The sequence below is a fragment of the Myotis davidii genome, unplaced genomic scaffold (genome assembly GCF_000327345.1).
Source record: "Myotis davidii unplaced genomic scaffold, ASM32734v1 scaffold240, whole genome shotgun sequence".
Taxonomy (NCBI): Eukaryota; Metazoa; Chordata; class Mammalia; order Chiroptera; family Vespertilionidae; genus Myotis; species Myotis davidii.
The window spans coordinates 3,580,195-3,586,194 of NW_006292334.1; positions in this window are offsets into that span (position 1 = coordinate 3,580,195).

Here is a 6,000-nt window from a genome sequence, read left to right on the forward strand (position 1 = left end):
GGCATCTAATCCCTACCTGCGGCCTTCCTATCTCGGCATCTCTTATTGACTTTTCTTAATCGTATTATTTCTGCTGATATTTACTCTGCATGTCACCTTTGCTTTCTCGGCACTATGCACTGATGTGAGGAATCTTCACATTACCAGCCCAAACAAATGAAATTAGGGAAGCGAGGTGGTCAGGCCTGGATCCCGACTGAACAAAGAACAAACATCTACCTAGAGGTCACAGTGAAGAATTTAAACCAAAGTCAGCATCTACAGTATTGACCACAGTGACTCAACACCCATTTTGTTTTGTTTTATTTTATTTTTTCGTGTGTGTGTGTGTGTGTGAAATAAGGCGCCTGCTAAAATTTCAAAGAAAAATTAACAAGTAAAAATCTAGTTCTATGATAAAACCAGAAATATAACTTTTTAAAAACAATCTCATGGTGAGGAAAGGCTATGATCTTTAGTTTTAAATAAGACTGAGGTCACATCCAAGTTCCACCATTTAATAAGAGTATTAGCTTAACATCCACAACCTTAATATATTTATCTATAAAGTACAGCTAGCAATCCTTGAGTGTCCACCCTTAGAGTTGACAAGATTTTGGATGTAAAGTGTCAAGTATTCATTTGACATTAATGAATGTTAACGATTTTACCTTTGACACTTCCACCCATTGTATTTGACCTTACACAACAAGAGAAGTCACAGGCATTTTTCATTTTCTTTGCAGTGGGTATAGAAGAGGCATTAGCCTAAGAAGGCTTTCATATAGCATCATAAGTTGGCAAAAAAGAAGGAAGAGTGAAAAGTATGTAAAAAGGGAAAGAAAAAATTGAAAGAATTGAGGATGGTAAAGTCAGATGGACAGATAAACAAATAAAAGCTATGTGTGTATCTCCTGTTAAGGTAGACTTGTGCTGAAGGGGGCATTTGCTCCTGTATTTGAAGGGCTACAAATTCCCTAATCCAAATTCACATTTGAATTTGGAAAATATGAAAATATTATAATTTCTATTTTTCTAAATTATTTATTCCATGTCTTTATTTGTGAGGGTTTTTAGAACAGGACATTATAACCATATTTCAAAAATTTTAAATCCTATATAATAAAAGGGTAATATGCAAATCAACCGAATGGCAGAACGACAGATCACTATGATGCACACTGACTACCAGGGGACAGATGCTCAACTCAGGAGCTTCCCGTAGTGGTCAGTATGCTCCCACAGTAGGAGCGCCGCTCAGCCAGAAACCAGAAGGGGAGTGGGCCTAAGACATCATTCGGACATCCCCCAAGGGCTCCCGGACTGCGAAAGGGCACAGGCTGGGCTGAAGGATCCCACCCCACCCCCCCTTGGGTGCATGAATGTCGTGCACCAGGCCTCTAGTCCTTACATAAGAATATTAAAATAATACAAAATTACTTGTAATAAAAAACAGTATGTTCTCACTACACCCTTCCCTGTCTCCAGTTTAATTCCCCTAAACTAAATCCATTTATATTCTAAACTAGAGGACCGGTGCATGAATTCATGCATGGGTGGGGTCCGGCCAGCCGGCCCAATGGGGGCCCATCAGGCCGATCCAGCAGTGGGAAGGGGCCACAAGCAGTTGGCCAGCTGGCCCCTCCCCCAATTGGAGTGTTGGAAGCCACTAGGGGGCGTGGCCAGCTGGGGGAGGAGCCACAGGCTGTTGGGGGCCGATTGGGGGCTGGGCCGACCAGGGTGGGGGGTTGATTGGGGCACGGAACAGGCTGGTTGGCTGCCACAGTGCATGTCATAGCCACGGGTCGTTCAGGTCATTTCACTGTCCGGTCACTGGGCTTTTATATATGTAGATATTTTTTCTGATGTTTAACATCAGTACTTCATAATAGCACTTATATCATGATTTTTAGATTTTTCCAATTTTATTTATGTATTGTCTTCTTCCTACAAGTATTTAGAGATTGAGTCATTCACAATACCATTCCCACTTTTGCTCCATTGTTCTTCCAAATGGTCACGTATACTACTCTTAGGTCCATTATTGGTTACCTTTGTGACATTATAATTTTACTCATTATGTTGTAACTCCCAGGTACTTGGGTTCCTAAATTTTCTCTCAACTCTCCTCTCTAATTCATCCTCCAGACAACTTAACAAAAGGCTTGTGGAGAATTCATTATTTGAGTCATTACATGGACAAAGTATCTGATGTCAACCCTCACTCATGTATGAATCCATATCTGGTTGTAGAAGTGTAAGTAGAAATCATTTTGTCTCCAGAAATTCAGAACACTTATTTCATTGTCTCTTGATATTGATTCTTGCTAATGAAGTATTGTGCCAATGTGTTTCTTGTTCCTCTGTGGGTGGCTTTTATTTTTCTTTTCTTCTTTGGAGCCTTATATGCTGTTCTCGTTTTCCTCAATTTTTCAGGAATATATTTTAATATGCACAGCCTCCATCCCAGTTGTTGAATAATTGGTGAGTATACAATTTGAAGGCTCCATGTTTTTGCTCTAGATCATTCGTCTGTATTGTTAATGAATGATGAACTCTGTTCAGCTTTTTATTCTTTCTTCCATTTTCCCTTTAATCAGATGGTGGAAATTTATTACTGTATGGAATCTATTCTTCTTTTCCCTATTTTCAATTCCTATCTTTTTGTTCTGTTTTCTTGGAAACTTACTTTACTTTGCCTTCCTAGCCCTATACAGATATGTGTTATTTAATTTTTAGAAATTAAATTTTAATTTGTAAAGCTTTTTAATTGTTAACTGGTTGTTCCTTTTAATATATTTTCTTGTTTCATGCATGAGGCAGAGTAGAATCTCTGTATATACCAATTCTTATTTTTTATGTGCTTATATTTATTTTTAATGGTCATTAAAAATGTTTTCTAGTATTTTGGCTTTTCCCCTCTTCAGACATTCCTAAATATTGATGAGCTATGTATCAATTTATGTTAAAAACAAAGCAACAAAAATATAACTGTGAGAAATAATTACATGGATAAGATTTGTCAACTAACAAATTGTGATGCCTTCCTGCATGAAGGATGCATTCCATTTCCATCAGTGATCACTCCCTCATTCACTTGTAGTTCCTCAGATACTAATTGTAATTCCTTTTTCTGCTACTTACTTCTTTTGATTGCCTTTTAGTTGTAGAAATATCCCTTATTATTTCTTTATCATTTCAATATGGTCACTGGTAAAGATCGACGAATAAGATAAAACTATCATCTGAAATTCAACATCAGTAAAGTGTTTTTATGTTTGCATAATTTCTAACTAAGATAAATCATGCTAAATGTAAAACCATTGGAATCTTTAAAGTACGGTTTATTTGCTATGTATTAATCATATAATTTATGTAGTGTTTATTATTCCTAAATTTCAGGAAAGAAAATAAAGCTCTTAGAGATTACATAAATTTATCACTCACGGAGTTACCAAATAATAGTCCTGGGATTCAAACTCAGTGTTGTTTCAGTGAGAGCCCACGTCTTTTCACCATCTCAACAGCTGTGTACGTACCACTCTTGCAAACACCACTGTCATTTTCAAATAAGAGTGATTTACCCCCACAAAACATTTAGCAATGTCACAACTGTGGGATGCTACTAGCATCTAAGTGTGTGGAGGCTGAGGATACTGCTAAATAACCTATAGTGCACAACCCATAACACAGAATTATCCAGGCCAAAATGTCAATAGGGCTGAGCTCAAAAACATCTTGGTCTGATTAGAATGCAGAATTTCACATAAATGAGCAACTGACAGCAATAAAATGGATCCTAACGTGAGGTGATAAGAGATTAAACTTTGGGTGGCGGGCACATGGTCCTATATACAGATTTTATAAATTAGTAATCCATACATGAAACCTGTATGTTCATGTTGAGTAATGTTACCCCGATAAAATTTAAAAAATGTAAAATACATAAATAAGTAAAACAAATTGGCAATTAAAAAATGAATTTCCAATAAGTTTACTGCAATTTTCATTATTTAAAGTTGTAACGATATCATAAACATATAAACAATTTGTTCAGAAAAAAAAATTTCAAAAAAACACTGCTTAAAAGTCATCATGGGCACCCAGATTCTTGACAATGGGACATAAGGTATAAAATTCTGAAGACACTGCTAACTTTATAAATAGTGTGAGTAAATTCTATACTCTTTCTCCCTTTAAATATGGTTCACTGATTTGATGATGCTAAACATTACAAGGCCAGGAAAGTGAACACCTGAGAAAAGACTGTTATTTACTAATTTTATATCTGAAGACAGCCAACCCAAAATAATCACACTTTTACTGGTTTCAAGATGTAGGGGGGAAAAAAAAGACCAGATATCTGCTCTATTTCCCTCTCTCACCTCTGCTGCCATAGGGCACTCTCACCTCTCCAATATATGTCAGCTCAACCACTGTTCTTTCCTCCATTCTACAGCCGGCGTTCCACTTTCCACAGCTGGCTATGCGGTTTACCACCTAACACAGAGCTGATGCCTGCCTGCCTGACATTTCCTCACCCTAAGCTGGGAAGCCAGCTTCCCGAAGAGCACGGCCCGCTCTAATGAGAGACAGCGGTATCAAGCAAGCTGTTTATCTGACAGGGCTGCTTGGCTGCCCTTTGCTATTCTGCAAATGTGCATCCTACAGAGCTCCGGTTATGGGGAGAAAAATGAAAAACAAATTACAGAGTGTTCAGAAAAGGACTTTTTAAAAATAGCATGCCTTTAAGCAGGTCAAAAAAATAAATTTCCATTAAATTCTACAAAGAGGCGTACTCCCTGAGATTCAGACGGCCTGGAAATGTTTGTATCATGATGTAGTGTCCGCCCTAAACTATTTTGAGAAATCTATATTTTAAGAGAAAAAAACACTAAAATTGTAATGTTCTGCTGTGGTCCAGATTAAAGTTTTTGTTAAATATATCTGCTCAGTTATTGCCTTTTTACTTATGTTTCTTAAAACAGGCTTCAGAAAAGGTAACCTAATGACTATTTATGTGGTGGTTTTTACTTTGAAACTGTAAATCGTCACAAGTGTTTTTCTTCACTTGGCATATAAGCGATGTAAGCATATACAGTGGGGAAAATCCTAGCACACTGTGTGTTCAGGCTACAGAAGAAGTGCTGGGAAATTGGAAAGACATAGATGAGCGGCATTAATCTAACCCTGGAGGGCAAGTGAGGCCTTCAGAGAGGAGACAATCATTGAGCTGAATCATAAGCAATATTTTGGAATTAGATGATAAGAAAAAAAAATGTAGGCCTTATAAACAGTAGGGATTAGAGGCGCAAAACAATATAGCATACTCTTTTAACTCTAGCATTGAGGAATCCATTTACTTCCAGGGCAATCTCATAAATACAACGATTAACCTACCCAATACATGCATTGTGCATTTTCAATGGCTTCAACACCAAAATTATCCTTTCTCATTTTTATCTCTTTCATTGGGTAAAGGGTTTAGTGACTGCACATTTGTCATGCTGCATGGTACATTTATATTTATTATATTTTGAAATAGTACATGAAAGAAAATGGATTACTGGTCAAGAATGAATTTGTTCTCCTTTTATTCTATACTATTTACACATACATCTTTCCTTGTGAAAATTTTATTAATGTGTCTTCAGTGGCAAGTAAGATATACATACCAAACTTATGGCCAAATGATTTCTACTAAAAAAAAAAAATGACAAACCAGAAAAAAAAAGGTCTTACTTGAAATTACCAAACTGGTGGTTTTGAATCCTTAACCCTTGTTCTTTTGCAGCGGCATTTCAGCTACACTAATTTCCTTAAAATTTCACATGAATTTTATTTAGGATTGCCTTCTCAATTTTCACAAAACTGTCTGCTGTGATTGTGACTGATATTGCATTGACTCTATAGATCAGTTTAAGCAAATCTGATAGCTTCACAATGTTGATGTCTTTTACTCATGAACCAAGAACTATAACTCTCCCGTTAATTGGAGTTATAGTTCCTTGATAGTATGCA